This window comes from Phyllobates terribilis, unplaced genomic scaffold, assembly GCF_046119375.1.
Source record: "Phyllobates terribilis strain yellow unplaced genomic scaffold, ASM4611937v1 Scaffold_1__5_contigs__length_1240528914, whole genome shotgun sequence".
NCBI classification, from domain to species: Eukaryota; Metazoa; Chordata; class Amphibia; order Anura; family Dendrobatidae; genus Phyllobates; species Phyllobates terribilis.
In genome coordinates this window covers 37,071,164-37,089,342 of record NW_027362761.1, presented here as the reverse complement: position 1 = coordinate 37,089,342, position 18,179 = coordinate 37,071,164, and the positions used below count along the sequence as shown (strand labels likewise).

Genomic DNA, 18,179 nt, shown 5'->3' with positions numbered 1-18,179 from the left:
TCATCATTTTAAGCAGTTATAAGAAAAATATTTTGTAAAATAAATGAAAAATATTAACCCTTTCATGGGGGTGTTTTTGGCCTTCATGCCCAAAGCAAAATTTTACCTTTTAGAATGCTGCATTCCAAGGTAAGGTTTACATCATCAATCCACTGCAAAATCTGCACTTTTTGCATGCAGATTTTGGAGCAAATTTGCTGCGTATTACACCCTGTGCATTGCAAGGGGTGAAAGCTAAATTGGAAATGTACATGCTGCAGACTTAAAATCCTCACCGCATGTCGATTTCCCTGCAGATATTTTCTCAGTGTGGGTGAGATTTATTAGAATCTCATTCACTTTGCTGCTTGTATAATATTCAATCTGCTTGGAAAATCCACAGTGTATGTGCCTTTGTGAAAATACTCTAAAGATTTTTTATTCCCTAGTCTACCCCAACATTGTTTGTTTCTCCTTTATTGCAGAACAAATACTCCTTTCTTATTGTTAAGATTTCCTATTGTTACAGATTGTAGGACAATGGTAAATAACAGGAAAAACAAGTTTCCTAATATTTTTTTTTATTGTTTTAAGATGCTTTAATAAATACGAGTATTTACCTAATCCACTATGTTTTCTATGTATGGAGAGGTCAAGTATGTGTAGATTGGTTAATACTGTATGTTACATCTCTATAGTGGCCAGAACAAAAGCCCTACTGTAGTTACAAATGCATATTCCTCCCTTAGTTGTAAGTGTTGCACATTACATCGATTAGAATTATCCAGGTACAGGTTTTTTATTTTGGAAATGGCGCAAAAGTAGAAGAGTCTAAAAAGCTGGAGACCAGGGCTTGTATTTTATGGTTCAGGTAATGCACATTTTGTGTGGCAGGAATATTTCAGTGCCTGAGCACCATACATATATTTTTGAGATACAGAATGTCTAGAATTGGTGCATGTGAGGATTTTTTCTTTACATTTCTTTTCCAATTTGATTTATTTTTTATCTAAAAATGTTCATTCTTTTACATTTTACTATATTTATTTCTTGAATACATTTTTTTGTACTGTGAGAGGTTAACAGGTAACATATGTACATCACTGGTAACAATGAAGACAGATTGCGCTTCCCTGCATACCTTTAAGTTCCTTCTGCACAGGTAATCTCTGATGCAATTATTAATGTTTTAGGATTTCTTACCAATGGCCCATGTACTCTAGCAACCAATGCAACCGTGTAAGATCAGCTCTTCCACTGCAGAGCGCACTGCTTGAAGTGCTATTAAAAATGACATGCAAATTAAAGGGTTTCTGGCACATGCACCATGCCATCAGCACAAGAATATGTATCACGTGGACGAGAAGGGGTTGTTATGCAGCAATGGCTTTTTTAAATGCTATGTTAATAGTATCAATTTTTATAAAGTTATTGCTCGATATGTCACCTCTAAATCAACAGAAATAAATACATTCCTAGCATATAATGATACATGTACATAGATGGTTAGATGGATAGATGGATGGATAGATAGATAGATAGATGCCCTACTTGATACCATTATAGATCTTCTTTCTACGGGAAATTTTTCTGCAGTTTGCTGTAACATTGATCAAATGTGTGGATTAAGAGCTACCATCGTGTGCCCTCTCTAATATGAAATAAATATGTAACAGAAAGAATCCCTGAATGACCCTTTAAGCAGAGCAGGAAGGATTAGGAGATACTTGTTTACAGAGCAGAACAAGTAGAGCTTTATTTAACAAATCCTTCATGATTAGGATACCCTGTAGCTACTATGAAGCAAGAACTAAAGTCCGCAACGGCTCAAGCATGCTCATTTATAAGGACAAACAGCGTGAAATAAAGCCAGAGCTCACTGAAAACCTCAGTGTTCATAGTATTGAGGTTTTTTTTCCTTTTGTGTTATGCAGATGTTGTGTATGTAGATTTATTGCAATTTATTTGATCCATGTGTTGTGAAATGACATCAAGATCTCCACCACACATAGTTGGACTAGATAACGCGAAAGACTAATAGTATTTTATATATATATTAAACTGAATGTGCCATCAGAAAATAATCTATTGTTTAAATTATGTTTTTGTATATTACATGTGCCATCAACTCAGAACTGGCAGCAATCATGGAGATCCAGCTACATCCATCTAGTGTTTGGAAAAGTCTGGCTAGTGTGAGGCAGTGACCGGGATCGTATACGAGGGACGCTATATATCCCCCAGAATGTGTACAGAGACCTATTAAATCCATTGGAGTGCATTGCAGTCACAGACACAGCTGCGGCTGCAATGCAGGAATGAAGGTGAGCATTGACCTGGTCAGTCTATCTGGCTAAGGCAGATTAAGTAAAACCCGGCAGGGCCTTAATTTCTTGGAGGAGGCTACAGGAAGGCAGTGGGGCGGCCTCCTCCCTCCAACCCGGGTTTTCCAGTGGCTCTTGCCACAAGTCCATTAAAACCCCTGCACTAAGGATTAGTGTTGTTCAGTGTTGCAACCTGCTAGGAGGATAGCAGGAAAGCTTGGCAGACCTGTGTAAAGCTGAACCCACGCCTGGGAAGACCCTGCACCTGTCAGGCTCAGAGCGGCCCGGCGCTGCCGTTGCCCACGGCAGCCGTTGTTATGGACTGATGTTAACCCGGCTGTGAACCGGAGGACTTTCTGTTTTACCCGTGCTGAATAAAAGCTTCTTATTTTGGACTTGCTTGGGTCACTGCCTCAGTTACTGCACGGTGTGAACACTAGATGTGAACTAAAAGTAGAACTATATAATCACTTATGTGGGTCAATGTTAATTTGTAGGTTCTGTTATGGCTGATATTATTCTCAGAACTGATAAATAGAAAAATTTGGCACTACTGCATGGGTTTGAATACTGCAGCACAATGCATTTATTTAAACTAGCCTAACACCACTATCTGACCTATACAACTGCATGACATCACTATAGAAACAGTGTGGCACTGTTTGTCAGTATACTATGAGTCAGAATTACCTTGAACACTTTGACTAAGGCACAGAATTGTCTTAATATGAATGACCCATGCTTTGGTAGATTTGGAGGAGGGGTACCAGAAGGATCACATTAACAATAATATTGTTCATTAGGATGGAACCGAGACCCCCATAGTGACCCCCAAAGCCATATAATATCTCTTGCAACCCCCAACACAGTATAATGCCTCCTACATGCCTATGATGCTGCCAAATTGTCCCCCATAAAGTATGTTCCCGATGCATCACGACCATCCGCAATGCTGATGAGTCTAGATGCCGAAAAGGCCTTTGACAAGGTGGCAAGGCCTTTTTTGTATGAAATTCTGGGCAGGGGAAATTTTGGCCAAGATTCTTGCAATATATTCAGTACCTTAATATAAATGCAAATACTTGTATGACGGTTAATGGATGTAGTGCACCAGCAATAGATCTCTTTCGGGAGTCAAACAGGGATGCCCTCTGTCACCCCTTCTAATTAACCTCTCTGTAGACCCCTTACTATGCCACCTATTGCAGACCCCTACTTTTAGGGGACTTATGGTGGGCTCTAGAGAGTTAAGCGTTGCGCCATTTGCGGATTATATTCTGCTGGTAGTAACTAACCCCAAACAGCTCCTTATTCCCTTATATGAGAATTAGAAGACGTGGGAGGCTTATTGGGCTATAATATCAATTGGGATAAAACAGAGGTGATGATGCTACGTAGCCTCTCCAGACCATTATGGACATTAGGATTCCCCTGTCAGTGGACTACTTGCTCAATACTTGGGAGTACAGGTGACCGGACATCCGGCTAAATTGTACAAAATCAATATCAATTTATATCTCAATAACTTAGAATCCACCTTGGCAAAATGGAAGGATTTTAGTCTGTCATACCTAGGTAGAGCCAATTTAATTGAAATGACAGAATTTCCATGTATTCTCTATCTATCGAACCTCCCGGCGCGCGCATTTTGAAGCTTTTTTCACTGTTTTCAGAACATTAACAGTAAGAACATGGAAGAGTCCAGGAGCCATTTGGTGAGCTGCATATCCTGCTACATGTTCACAGACTTGCCAGTGGAAAAGCCAAACTTCACATGCCAGAAATGCAAGCTTGTGTCCCTGTTGGAGGAAAAGTTGCGAAATCTAGAAGAGAGGTTAACTACCTTGAAAATCATTAAGGAAGGTGAAGAGTTCTTAGACAGAGCAGAATTATCTCTTCATGATTCAGAAAGAGAAGAAATTCGAACTGCACCTGATGAAACAGAGGAATGGAAGCATGTGACCCACAGAAGCAGGAGGATCGAGAGGCAGTCAGCACCCATACTGCTCAGGAACCAGTACCAGGCTCTCACGCAGGAGAACCATGAAGAAATACCGCAAAATAAGACTTTGCCAGCAATGAATAACCTTGTAAGCCCTCAGAATCCTCCTGGATGGAGAAAGAAGAATGTTGTGAAGAAAAAACGGAGAGTGGTGGTCATGGGGGATTCCCTGCTAAGAGGAACAGAGGCCGCTATCTGCAGACCAGACATAACCTCAAGAGAAATGTGCTGTCTTCCAGGAGCAAAAATTAAAGATGTGTCTGACAGGATATCAAGACTCTTCAGACCTACAGATCACTACCCATTCCTGCTAATACATGTGGGGACAAATGACACCGCAAGAAAGGACCTGGAAACCATCTGCAGTGACTTTGAAGACTTAGGCAAGAAAGTGAAAGAATTGGGAGCGCAGGTGGTCTTCTCATCCATCCTCCCAGTGGATGGCCATGGAACAATGAGGTGGAATAAGATTCTACAGGTGAACAACTGGCTACGTCGATGGTGCCGTCAACAAGGATTTGGATTTCTGGATCACGGAATGAATTACCTATACGATGGACTACTTGCTAGAGATGGGGTGCACCTTACGAAGACTGGAAAACGTGTATTTGGAAGTCGCCTTGCTACACTCATCAGGAGAGCTTTAAACTAGAACAATGTGGGAAGGGAAGCAAAAGGCCAGAAAAAGCCATACAGCTGACAAATACTATTGAGATCTCTGCTACTGGAAGTGGAAAGGAAGAACAAAGACAAAACAATTTAAATAATAAAAATATGGGAGGAAGAGAAACCAATCACAAACTAAAATGTTTTTATACAAATGCACAAAGCATGGGCAACAAACAAGGAGAATTAGAACTACTAATGCAGGAAAAGGAATATGATGTCATTGGAATCACTGAAACTTGGTGGGACGATACACATGATTGGAATACAAGGCTAAAAGGATACAACTTATTTGCAAGAAACAGACTTGATAAACGAGGAGGAGGTGTCGCATTGTATGTTAGAAAAGCATATATCTGCACAGAGATTGAAGCTTCAGAGACTGGGAGTTCTGTGGAAACTGTTTGGGTAAGAATACAAGGAGAGAACAACGGAAAGGACACCATTGTAGGCATTTACTACAGGCCACCTAGGCAAGCTGAAGATATGGATGAACTCTTTATGTATCAAATGACCAAGTTCTCCAAAAAATATGACGTAGTGGTCATGGGAGATTTCAACTATCCAGACATTTGTTGGGAATCTCTCTCAAGTAAAACTAACAGGTCAAGCAAATTCTTATCCTCTCTTGCTGACAACTTTATCTTCCAAAAGGTAGGGGAGAAAACAAGGGGATCTGCTACTTTGGATCTAATCCTTATAAACAGGGAGGAAATGGTTGAGGAGGTAAAGGTGGCTGGGACCCTAGGAGGCAGCGATCATGCTATTATAGAATTTTGGATAACTAGAGGAGGAAGACATGTGAAGACTCAAACTTCAAGGTTAGATTTTAGAAAGGCAGATTTTAAGAGACTCAGAAAGAGAATAGGAGGGATCCAATGGCTGGATGTCCTTAAGGACAAAAATGTCCAGGAAGGATGGGAAATTTTTAAAAATGAGATTCTCAAAGCACAATCGTTAACAATCCCGAAAAGTAGGAAGAATGGGAAGCATTTAAGGAAACCAGGATGGATGAACACAGAACTTAAACACATGCTAAAAAGAAAGAAAGAAATGTTTATTAAATGGAAAGAGGGAGGCATATCTAAAGAAGATTATAATGCAGTCTGCAGATCCTGCAGGGCACGTATCAGGTTAGCTAAAGCTGACAATGAATTAAGGCTTGCAAGAGATGTCAAAAGCAATAAAAAAGGATTTTGGGGGTATGTCAAAAGTAAAAGAAAAGTCAAAGATGCTATAGGATTTTTACAGGATGAAAATGGAGAAATGGTAAGAGAGGATGTTGAGAAGGCCGAACTTTTTAACTCCTATTTTGCATCTGTTTTCTCTCAGAAAGAAAATGTAACATCAACTAATCTTCACTGTCCTTTTAAAGGAATAGAGGAATCCAAGTTATCTGTAAACAGAAAGATTGTGAGGGAATATTTAGCTAACATAAATGAGTTCAAGTCTCCAGGTCCAGATGAATTACACCCCAGAGTACTGAAGGAGATCGTAGAAGAAATTTTAGAACCACTCTCCATAATCTTTGAAAATTCTTGGAGAACAGGAGAAGTCCCAGAAGACTGGAGAAGAGCAAATGTTGTTCCTATCTTCAAAAAGGGGAAGAAGGTGGACCCAGGGAACTATAGGCCGGTGAGTCTGACTTCTATACCAGGAAAGATCTTTGAACAAATTATTAAACAACATGTATGTAAGTACCTGGATAAGAATGAAGTGATTAACCAGAGTCAGCATGGGTTTGTAACAAACAAGTCATGTCAGACTAACTTAATTTCCTTCTATGACAGAATCACTGACTGGGTGGATCAGGGAAATGCTGTAGATATAGTATATCTTGACTTCAGCAAAGCATTTGACAAAGTATCTCACACCATCCTTATTGAAAAAATGACCAAGTATGCAATGGACCAGGCAACTGTTAGGTGGATTCATAACTGGCTTAGTGATCGGACTCAAAGGGTGATTGTAAATGGCTTCACATCCAGCTGGATGAATGTCTCAAGTGGGGTACCACAGGGCTCCGTCCTGGGACCTGTATTGTTCAACATCTTTATCAATGATTTAGATGAAGGAATTGAGGGTAAACTGATTAAATTTGCTGATGACACAAAGCTAGGAGGGATAGCTAATACTAGAGAAGAGAGAGGGAAGATTCAAAAAGACCTAAATAAACTGGAGCAGTGGGCAGCAACCAACAGAATGGTTTTTAACAGGGAAAAATGCAAAGTACTACATCTGGGCAATAAAAATGAAAAAAGCATATACAGAATGGGAGGAATAGAGCTAAGCAACAGTACATGTGAAAAAGACTTAGGTATACTAATAGATCATAGACTGAACATGAGTCAACAGTGTGATGCAGCAGCAAAAAAGGCAATACAATTCTGGGATGTATTAACAGAAGCATACAGTCTAGATCACGTGAAGTCATTATCGGTCTTTACTCCTCTTTGGTCAGACCTCATCTGGAATACTGTGTACAGTTTTGGGCACCACATTTTAAAAAAGACATAGACAAACTGGAGAAAGTTCAGAGAAGAGCGACCAGAATGGTGACTGGTCTGCAAACCATGTCCTATGAGGAACGGTTGCAGGATTTGGGAATGTTTAGCTTGCAAAAAAGAAGACTGAGAGGAGACTTAATAGCTGTCTACAAATATGTCAAGGGCTGTCACATTGTAGAAGGATCATCTTTATTCTCATTTGCACAAGGAAAGACTAGAAGCAATGGGATGAAACTAAATGGGAGGAGACACAGATTAGATATTAGAAAAAACTTTTTGACAGTTAGGGTGATTAATGAGTGGAACAGGCTGCCACGAGAGGTGGTGAGCTCCCCTTCAATGGACGTCTTCAAACAGAGGCTGGACAGAAATCTGTCTGAGATGATTTAGTGAATCCTGCTTTGAGCAGGGGGTTGGACCAGATGACCCAGGAGGTCCCCTCCATCTCTACCATTCTATGATTCTATGATTCTATGATCTTTTTCATACTCTTCCAATTTATTTAGCTCCCAAAGAGGAGAAACGTATCAACTATTCATACTGCTCATTTATCTAGGAGGGAAAAAAGCCAAGTATAGCCTTTAAATTACTCCAACAGCTGGAGGGAAATGGAGGAATAAACTTCCCTGATATTAGACACTATCACCTAGCATCACTATTTCGGGTGGTGATGGACTGGCTGGGTGGGACGTCCTTCTAGGCCCAATACGACCTGTAGTGCTGTCTCACACCGGGGCTAGCTCTTCCTGCCCTCTTACACCTCCCTTATACTGAATTGCCGGCTGAGGTAAGAGCAAACCCACTCCTGGTGTCTACATGGAAGGCATGGCAGAAAATACACCGACCGTTTCGGCTCTCCGCGGGCATCTCTCCTTCTCCCACTCATTGGTAACCCTCATTTTCAACATGGACATTCTCACTCTGTCTTTTATCAGTGGCACTCTCAAGGTATAACATCTATTAAACACTTGGTCCACTTAGAGGAACGCCGTATGTACTCAATAGAGGAGATGCAGTCTAAATACCCTACCGTCATATTCCCTTCCTTCCAATATCTACAAGGTAAGAGTTACGTAACAAAGTTATTAGCACATCTTCCTGACCAGGAGTGGAGACCATGCCTGCTTAGATGGTTCACTAAATCTAATTCCTTGTCTGGCCAATAATAGCCACCAACTACAAATTCATCCATGTTGCCCTGGAGTATGAGCAATCCCAATTTCCGCTAACAAAATGGCAGATCAAGGACCCCACCTTGTCCTGCAGCACCATTCATCAAGCTCTAGATCAAGCTCACAAATTACTCCCTTCAGCTCGTTTTCTAGAAATGAGACTGAAAATCTGTCATAGATCCTAATTCCATAATAAGGTCATAGAATGTGGCTGTACTCAATCTCCATGTGCTTTAAGTGCCACTCCCCCAAAGCCAATTTGTTTCATTGCCTGTGGACATACCTAGTCATTCGACCCTTTTGGGTCAGAATGCTACAGTTCACCACCACGCATCTGGAAACTTTGCTCCTGATGAGCCTCTATGAGCCATTTTTGGATATTTAAAGCCAAATAAATATACATGCTCTCCAGGGGCCCGTAAACCACTGGTATTAATGCCATTCTGCAGGTATGGATCCACGACCAATCTCCTCCCTTCAAGAACTTTCTAGACAAACTGTCGTTTCTGCTTCAGTTGGATTGGGCCTTCCCATAAAGAGGGAAGGGTGCAGTCCTTTTTCTGAAACTTGGGAAAGTTTCATCTCCCTGCTTCCACAACGAATTCAGGATGACATTAAAACTTGTTTCCAACCAACAGTGTGGTATAAAGAGCAACCACTATTAGAAGAAGTGCCTATATAGAAATATTTTTAGGAGAACTGCTGCATAGAGACGCTTCTGGGTGTTGGGGGTCTACTCTGGTGTCCTGACCAACTCTCTCTCTAAGAGAGCTTAAGGTTACGCACCCATGTTGGGTGATCAATATATAAGAGATGTACCTGTTTCAGACATATTCTCTTCTCCCCTCCCAGTTTTTGGTTTATTTATTTTCTTTTTAAATCAATGTAATTATGCCTGGAATAAGTACTTTGGTACCCACCATCTCATAACAGCATAGCATACATGTGATAGTAGGCTTTGGTTAAATCTTATCATTAGCATATATGCTTCAGGTAATATTTGCATTGATGTATGTAAATTTTTCTAGTCAATAAAAACAAGGTTTAAAAAACACAAGTATGTTCCCATAGTTTCCCCACTCAGTATCATGGCCACCACAGCCGCCCACAAAGTATAATAACCTTACAGTGACCTTAACACAGTATAATGCATCCCCCACACACAGTATGATGATCCCCATAGCTCCCACAGACAACAGTATGATGGCCCCCACAGTTACACACACAATATGATGGCCCTCATAGTCTCTCACGCAGTGTGATGTCCCAAAGCCCCCCACACAGTGTGATGCCCCTCACAGCCCTTCCACACAGAATAATGGTCCACACAGCAAACTCCACATAGTATGATGGCTCCCACCACACTTGCACACAGTATGATGGCTTCAACAGCCCCCAACACAATATCATGGCACTCATACCCCCCCACACACATAGTATGATGGCCATCATACATCGTATGATACAAAGTATGATGCACCCACAGCCTCACACAGTATGATGGCCCCACAGCCCCACACACAGTATAATGTCTCCACAGTGACATCAACACAGTATAATACCTACAACAACATTATGTTTTTAAAGCCCCCTGTGAAGATATTCAAGACAATCGCATGTCAATCACTGTGCCCTGTTTGGCAGGTTTTAGAGAGATCTCCATGTACAGCGTAATTCGACACTGCAGCTTCCAAAGGAGGGGGGCCAACAGGCCATGAGTGAAAAAAAAACCACCAGCAACTGTGAAGCTGCTACAGCCCGGCCATGCGGTCCTTTGTGTGAGAAACCTATAATTTAACGTCGAGCTATGAGAATACGACATATCCGAGTGATACACAAAATAGATTGTTGGAAATCTAAGAGAATGGAGAATCTCACCATTCCTCTCTTCACCGCCCAGCAAGCAAGGATAGGGAGATATGCAGCACAGCCTTTCAGAAGCCCCTACGGCCACTGTGTTTGGTCTCACGCATAGCAGGGTCCCGGCTGGATCCGATGACACCAGAACCGACATAGGACAGTCCAGTAAGAAAGTATAGCCCGTTTTAGTTTTTAGAGTTTTTAGCTGGGAAAGAACAGGGGTGGAGACTTGGGCTCGACTTGGGCTCGACCAGGGGGCAGGAGTGGGAGGGATCCTGAGGGATTAAGAACTCCAGCAGACCTGGCTCTATTGTCTTTTTCCTGGGGGTCGTGTGGGGAAAATCGTGCAACAACCAAGAAGGCCCACAAACTTCCCATGTGACAGCCCTTCCCCCGAAAGCCAGATCATCCATCTAACCGGTAACTGACTTGTAATAACTGCTTAATATCTTTTGTACCCATGCTATTGTGCTTGCAACTCTGACCATTGTGTATGTATAACCCTTATGTATACAGTGGTGGCCAAAAGTATTGGCACCCCTGCAATTCTGTCAGATAATACTCAGTTTCTTCCTGAAAATGATTGCAATCACAAATTCTTTGGTATTATTATCTTCATTTAATTTATCTTCAATGAAAAAATACAAAAAGAATTGTTCTAAAGCCAAATTGGATATAATTCCACACCAAACCTAAAAAAGGGATGGACAAAAGTATTGGCACTGTTTGAAAAATCATGTGATGCTTCTCTAATTCGTGTAATTAACAGCACCTGTAACTTACCTGTGGCACCTAACAGGTGTTGGCAATAACTAAATCACACATGCAGCCAGTTAACATGGATTAAATTTGACTCAACCTCTGTCCTGTGTCCTTGTGTGTACCACATTGAGCATGGAGAAAAGAAAGAAGACCAAAGAACTGTCTGAGGACTTGAGAAACCAAATTGTGAGGAAGCATGGTCAATCTCAAGGCTACAAGTCCATCTCCAAAGACTTGAATGTTCCTGTGTCTTCCGTGCACAGTGTCATCAAGAAGTTTAAAGCCCATGGCACTGTGGCTAACCTCCCTAGATGTGGACGGAAAAGAAAAATTGATGAGAGATTTCAACGCACGATTGTGCGGATGGTGGATATAGAACCTCGACTAACATCCAAACAAGTTCAAGCTGCCCTGCAGTCCGAGGGTACAACAGTGTCAACCGGTACTATCCGTCGGCGTCTGAATGAAAAGGGACTGTATGTTAGGATACCCAGGAAGACCCCACTTCTTACCCCGAGACATAAAAAAGCCAGGCTGGAGTTTGCCAAAACTTACCTGAGAAAGCCTAAAACGTTTTGGAAGAATGTTCTCTGGTCAGATGAGACAAAAGTAGAGCTTTTTGGGAAAAAGCATCAACATGGAGTGTACAGGAAAAAAAAAGAGGCATTCAAAGAAAAGAACATGGTCCCTACAGTCAAACATGGCGGAGGTTCCCTGATGTTTTGGGGTTGCTTTGCTGCCTCTTGCACTGGACTGCTTGACCGTGTGCATGGCATTATGAAGTCTGAAGACTACCAACAAATTTTGCATCATAATGAAGGGCCCAGTGTGAGAAAGCTGGGTCTCCCTCAGAGGTCATGGATCTTCCAGCAGGACAATGACCCAAAACACACTTCCAAAAGCACTATAAAATGGTTTGAGAGAAAGCACTGGAGACTTCTAAGGTGGCCAGCAATGAGTCCAGACCTGAATCCCATAGAACACCTGTGGAGAGATCTCAAAATGGCAGTTTGAAGAAGGCACCCTTCAAATATCAGGGACCTGGAGCAGTTTGCCAAAGAAGAATGGTCTACAATTCCAGCAGAGCATTGTAAGAAACTCATTGATGGTTACTGGAAGCGGTTGTTCGCAGTTATTTTGGCTAAAGGTTGTGCAACCAAGTATTAGGCTGAGGGTGCCAATATTTTTGTCTGGCCCATTTTTGGAGTTTTGTGTGAAATGATCAATGATTTGATTTTTGCTTCATTCTCTTTTGTGTTTTTTCCTTGCAAGCAAATAAAATGAAGATAATAAGACCAAAGAATTTGTGATTGCAATCATTTTCAGGAAGAAACTGAGTATTATCTGACAGAATTGCAGGGGTGCCAATACTTTTGGCCACTACTGTATAGTGTAATGTCTAGTGCGCCCTTAAGGCGCTTAAATATATAATTTAACCTTTGGCTGTTCTTTTATCTCGATTCACGAACTCTTACATCCATTGTTTGGTCCAACGAACACGCTACCGGGCTGGTTTTTAGCCCAATATAAGTCCGCTATATCAAATAGAAACTGGTGGCAGCTCTCCCACGCCGACCAGGCTCTGCTTCACTGGAGCTAGTGAAAGGAGCCTCTCAGCCTGTCAGGGTTGTGGGCGAGTGTGGTGCCAGGTCAGTGACTGAGTGGGCCGCCTCTTCCCACTCCCTAGTGCCTTCCTGTACCCGTGTGGACAGGGGGTGTCTGTGCAGAACTGTACCAATCTGACCTTACGCGTCCTTGAGGGGGTGCGGAACATCACGTAGATGCAGAGGGCAGGTCCATACCATGTGCTCCGTCTGACGTAACTGTGACGTCAGGCGGGAGGCGGGGTGTGGATCCATCACAAGTGGTGGCAACAGCAAGATTCTGCAGAGTCTCCCTGTTGTCGTTTCATCACATTGGTGGCAAGCAGTGTGGGATCGAGATAATAGTGTGTGTAAGTGTGTTTTTCTGCTGGGGTCTTAAGATCAGCTCATCACTGCCTTTTCTTCACACCCCCCTCCCAAAGTATGATGCACCCACAACCCCAAACACAATATGATGCCCCCACAGTGTCCCCCAACACAGTATAATGCCTTCCCGAAACCCCTCAACACTGTATGGCACCACAGCCCCCCACATAGTATGATGACCCCCACACACAGTTTGATAGACCCACAGCCTCCCACATATTATGATTATCCCACAGGCACCAAACACACAGTATGATGGGCCGTTAACCCCACACATGCACATATTATGATGGCTCCCAAACCCCCCCACACAGTATGATGGCTCTCACAGTTCCCCTCACCCCCACACTGTATGATGGCTCTCCAGTCCTCCACGCAATGTGATGGCTTTAAAGCCCCCCACACAGTATAATGGCCTCCACAGTGCCCCTACACAGAATTATGGCCTACACACAGTATGATAGCTCGCACAGCCCCCAATACAGTATGATGGCCTTCATGGTCCCGCACACACAGTTTGAAGGCCCCCACACATAGTATGATTTTCCCCATTGCCCCCCACACACAGTATGATATCTCCACAGCTTCCCACACACAGTATTATGGTTTTACAACCCCTATAAGCAGTATGATGCTCCCACAGACCCACACACAGTATGATGCCCCACACTGTTTAAATGCACCCTCATAGCCCCACGTACAGTATGATGGCACCATAGCCCTCCACACACAGTATGATACCCCACAGCTTGTAACACACAGTATTATGGTCCTACAACCCTCATACACAGTATGATGCCCCACAGCACTCCAAACACAGTTTGATGGCCCCAACAGGCCCTAACGCACAGAATGATGACCCCGGTAGCCCACCCCTTACAGTATAATTGCCCTCACAGTCTCTACACACAGTAATAGGCCCCCACACAGTATCCTATCCCATTTAACCACCCACATAGTAGGATCGTTCCCACTCAGCATCATATCTCCCATTGCCTCCCACACCATATTATGGCCCCTCACACAGCATCATGATCCTCCCAAGAACTGTCATTAAAATAAATTATACTCATCTTTCCCTGTTCCCCAAAGTATTGCTTTGGTCTGTACAATATGTGGTCTGAGGCTCTTCACAGCAGGCGAGATAAAGTGACATCGCAATTACTGGGCTAAGTCTCACAGGCTGAATGAAGCAGCAGGGTGCTGGCGCCTCCCTTTAACACCATTTTATTCAATGGCATTTTCATGCTTCCTTATTACCCAGATACAATGGAAATTGTGACCAGAAGCTGGGATAGTGGGGGTGGGGCATTGCCACTTGGGACTAGCTTCCCCAGCTCTTGAATCCCATTGCATCCACGTAGTCTGTCTTTTATGGCCCATATGCACCTGGCGATGGGCATATTCAACCTCCACTCCATTCATTGTCTATGGGAATGTAGGAGAAAGTACAATGAACATCTATCTCTGGCAGTCCAATGGACAGTAAGTGGATCACAGGTTGAGGATGTGCTCTTATGCTCCATTCAAGATGGTTCTCTACTTCTCTACAGAGCTATGTTCTTGGGATCCAAATCCCCATTCTCAGGAACGCTGATATTTCCTGCGGCCAGATCCAAACCGATCAGTAAATTATCCCCTATCTAATAATAGAGGATAAGTGTAGATTCTGGGAATACCCATTTAACTGTACTGAAATGACTTGATAAAAGACTGACACAATTTTTTTGTTCTGTGGGAAAACATCAATTTATTAGTTTTCCCACAGCTTTATTCCCAGTTGTGAGAATGACCACTGTTTGCATACACACTGGTAGACCTTCATGACTTTAATCTTTACAACTTTATAGAAAAGGTATGGAAATCATATTTACAGATCAGGACTAGCTTCTTAATGTGAGAATTGTTTTGTGTTCAGTGTAGACATAATAGGTGGCCTACAGTATACATGTCTAAATACGGCAAATTGAATACAAATGCTGTTTGATGTGAAGCCTACTCGAGGGGCTTGGGACCATACAGATCATTCTGTGTTTCATACATACCACTTTATTTTCTGTATATCTATACATGTCATATTGTATATGGGAATAATTAATTCATTGTTACATATCATCAAGCATAAATATTCAGACAGATTTAGTAACTAAACAGAATATATAGTTTGGCATTTTAAATATCACACCAATACAGCAGAGCAGCCATTTCATGAGGCCCCAGAGATTTTAGCTATGTAAATAAGATTGCTGATGAAAACTGGATAAAAAAGGTGCATTCTGATATAGATCTCTCCTCTGCTGTCACTGACCTGTCAAGGCATGAATACCTCAAGACCTCTGAACCTTTCCTGTAACACTAGGACAACAACATTAGATCATTTAAAGGAATCTGTAAGTAGGATCAACCCTCCTAAGCCATCAAAAAGGGCAATGCATGTCATAGCAAGCTGAATAAAATGATACCTTGATATGCACAATCTGATGTTTTATTCCAGTTAAGTCTATCTTTTTCTTAATATATATATGAGCTGTTAAGATCTATGGACAAGACATACAGTCATACGGCCAAAAGTGTTTGCACCCTTGAAATTGTTCCAGAAAAATAAGTATTTCTCCCAGAAAATTATTGCAATTACACATGTTTTGTTATACACACGTTTATTTCCTTTGTGTGTATTGGAACAACACAAAAAAACTGAGGGAAAAAAATGGTAAATTGCACACAAGACCCCAAAAATGGGCCAGTCAAAATTGTTGGCACCTTTCCAAAATTGTGGGTAAACAACTTTGTTTCAAGCATTTGATACTCGTTCACACTCCCCTGTGGCAAGTAACAAGTGTGGTCAGTATCAAAATCACACCTGAAACCAGATAAAAAGGGGAGAAGCAGAATCAATCTTTGCATTGCGTGTCTGTGTGTGCCACACTAAGAATGGAGAACAGAAAGAGAAGAAGAAAACTGTATGAGCAATTGAGAACCAAAATTGTTGAACAATATCAACATATCAACAATTTCAAGGTTACAAGTCCATCTCCACAGATCTTGATGTTCATTTGTCCACGGTGGCCAGCATAATCAAGAAGTTTACAAACCATGGCACTGTAGCTAATCTTCCTGGATGTGGACGGCAGAGAAAAAATGATGAAAGGTTACAATGCAGTCTAGTCGGATGGTGGATAAGCAGCCTCAATCAAGTTCCAAAGAAATTCAAGCTGTCCTGAAGGTTCAGGATGCATCAGTCTCAGTGCGAACTATCATTCAACATTTGAATGAAATGAAATGCTATGGCAGGAGAGCCAGGAGGACCCCACTGCTGACAGAGACATACAAACTAGACTGCAGTTTGCCAAAATGTACGTGACTGAGCCACAATCCTTGTGGAAAAGCGTCTTGAGGACAGATGAGACCAAGATATAGTTTTTGGTAAAGCACATCATTCTACTGTTTACTGAAAATGGAATGAGGCCTACAAAGAAAAGAAAACAGTACCTAAAGTCAAATATGGTGGATGTTCAAAGATTTTTTGGGGTTGTCTTGCTGCCTCTGGCACTGGGTGCCTTAACTCTGTGCAAGGCATCACAAAATCTGAAGATTACCAAAGGATTTTGATTCGCAATGTAGTGCCCAGTGTCAGAAAACTAGGTTTGCGTCCTAGGTCATGGATCTTCCAGCAGGACAATGACCCCAAACCTACTTCAAGAAGCACCCAGAAATAGATGGAAACAAATCAATGGAGAGTTCTGAAGTGGCCAGCAATGAGTCCGGATCTAAATCCCATTGAACACCAGTGGAGAGATCTTAAACTTGCTGCTGGGACAAGGCATCCTTCAAATATGAAAGACCTGGAGCAGTTTGCAAAAGAAGAGTGGTCCAAAATTCCAGATGAGAGGTGTAAGAAGCTTGTTGCTGGTTATAGGAAGCGATTGATTGCAGTTATTTATTCCAAAGGATGTGCAATCAAATATGAAGCTGAGGGTGCCAACAATTTTGTCCCGGGTTTTGTGTGAAATTATGTCCAATTTGTCTTTTTTTCTGTTTTTTCTGTTATTCCAATACAAACAAAGGAAGTAAACAAGTGTATAAAAAACATATGTAATTGCAGTAAATTTCTGGGAGAAATACTTCATTTTCTGGAACAATTTCAAGGGTGCCAACAATTTCGGCCATGACCGTAGATCTTTCTGAGAGTCTTCCTCCGAAGCTTAATTGTAATAAAGGAGGCATTACCAGTATTAGATATGTAATGACTGACAGTTATAATCACATTCAGCAGAACTGATCTTTGTCTCATCACAAATATATCTACAGCTGCAGCTCTCCTATCACAGTGCTGTCAGTTCTGCTGTGCCTGACTACATCTAAAACTTCTTCAGCTTCCATCTCACAGGCAGCCAGTGTGGGGGAGAGGAGTACAGCAAAGCTTTGTCTTATTACAAACAAATCTGCAGGTGTCCTCGTCCTATATGTCTGACACTGGTAACGCCCCCTTTAATTTAAAATGAGGTCTGGAGACAGACTCTTAGGGAGATCTACGCCCAGCCCAGAGATCTTAACAGTCAATTTATATATTAAGAAATGCATAGATTTTCCTGAAATAAGACATCTGATCGCAGTTATCCAGATATCGTTTTATTCAACTTCCTATGCTGTATGCATGTAGATGACTTAGGAAGGTTGACCCTTTTGACAGATTCCCTTTTAGTCCTGTTACAAGGTGGGGCCTCAAAGTTTGGGATGGGCTAGAAAAAAAAAGTCCCCAGATGATTGACATTTGGGGACTTATGCTTTACCATTTTCCTGCTTCTAACAGGTCAACTTCATGTCATGCCGGAGCAAGAAAATGCACTGCATGCGGCGCAAAAGAGGGAAAGAGGGTAAAGGGTGCCCTGACGATAGGGAAAGGGTAGAGGGGAGACCCCTAAAAACTTACCTAAGAC

At 42.0% G+C, this 18,179-nt stretch overlaps 1 long non-coding RNA gene across 2 annotated transcripts in view; it reads left to right on the top strand.

Moving 5' to 3' along the window:
• Positions 1-18,179, top strand: part of LOC141183947 (uncharacterized) — a 145,787-nt gene that overhangs the window by 97,003 nt on the left and 30,605 nt on the right. The window contains exon 5 of one of the 2 annotated variants that reach the window (XR_012258852.1): positions 2,113-2,303. The exons of the other annotated variant lie outside the window; for it this stretch is intronic. This is a non-coding gene — a long non-coding RNA (uncharacterized lncRNA). The remainder of the gene's footprint in view (positions 1-2,112; positions 2,304-18,179) is intronic. 2 annotated transcript variants of the gene reach the window in all.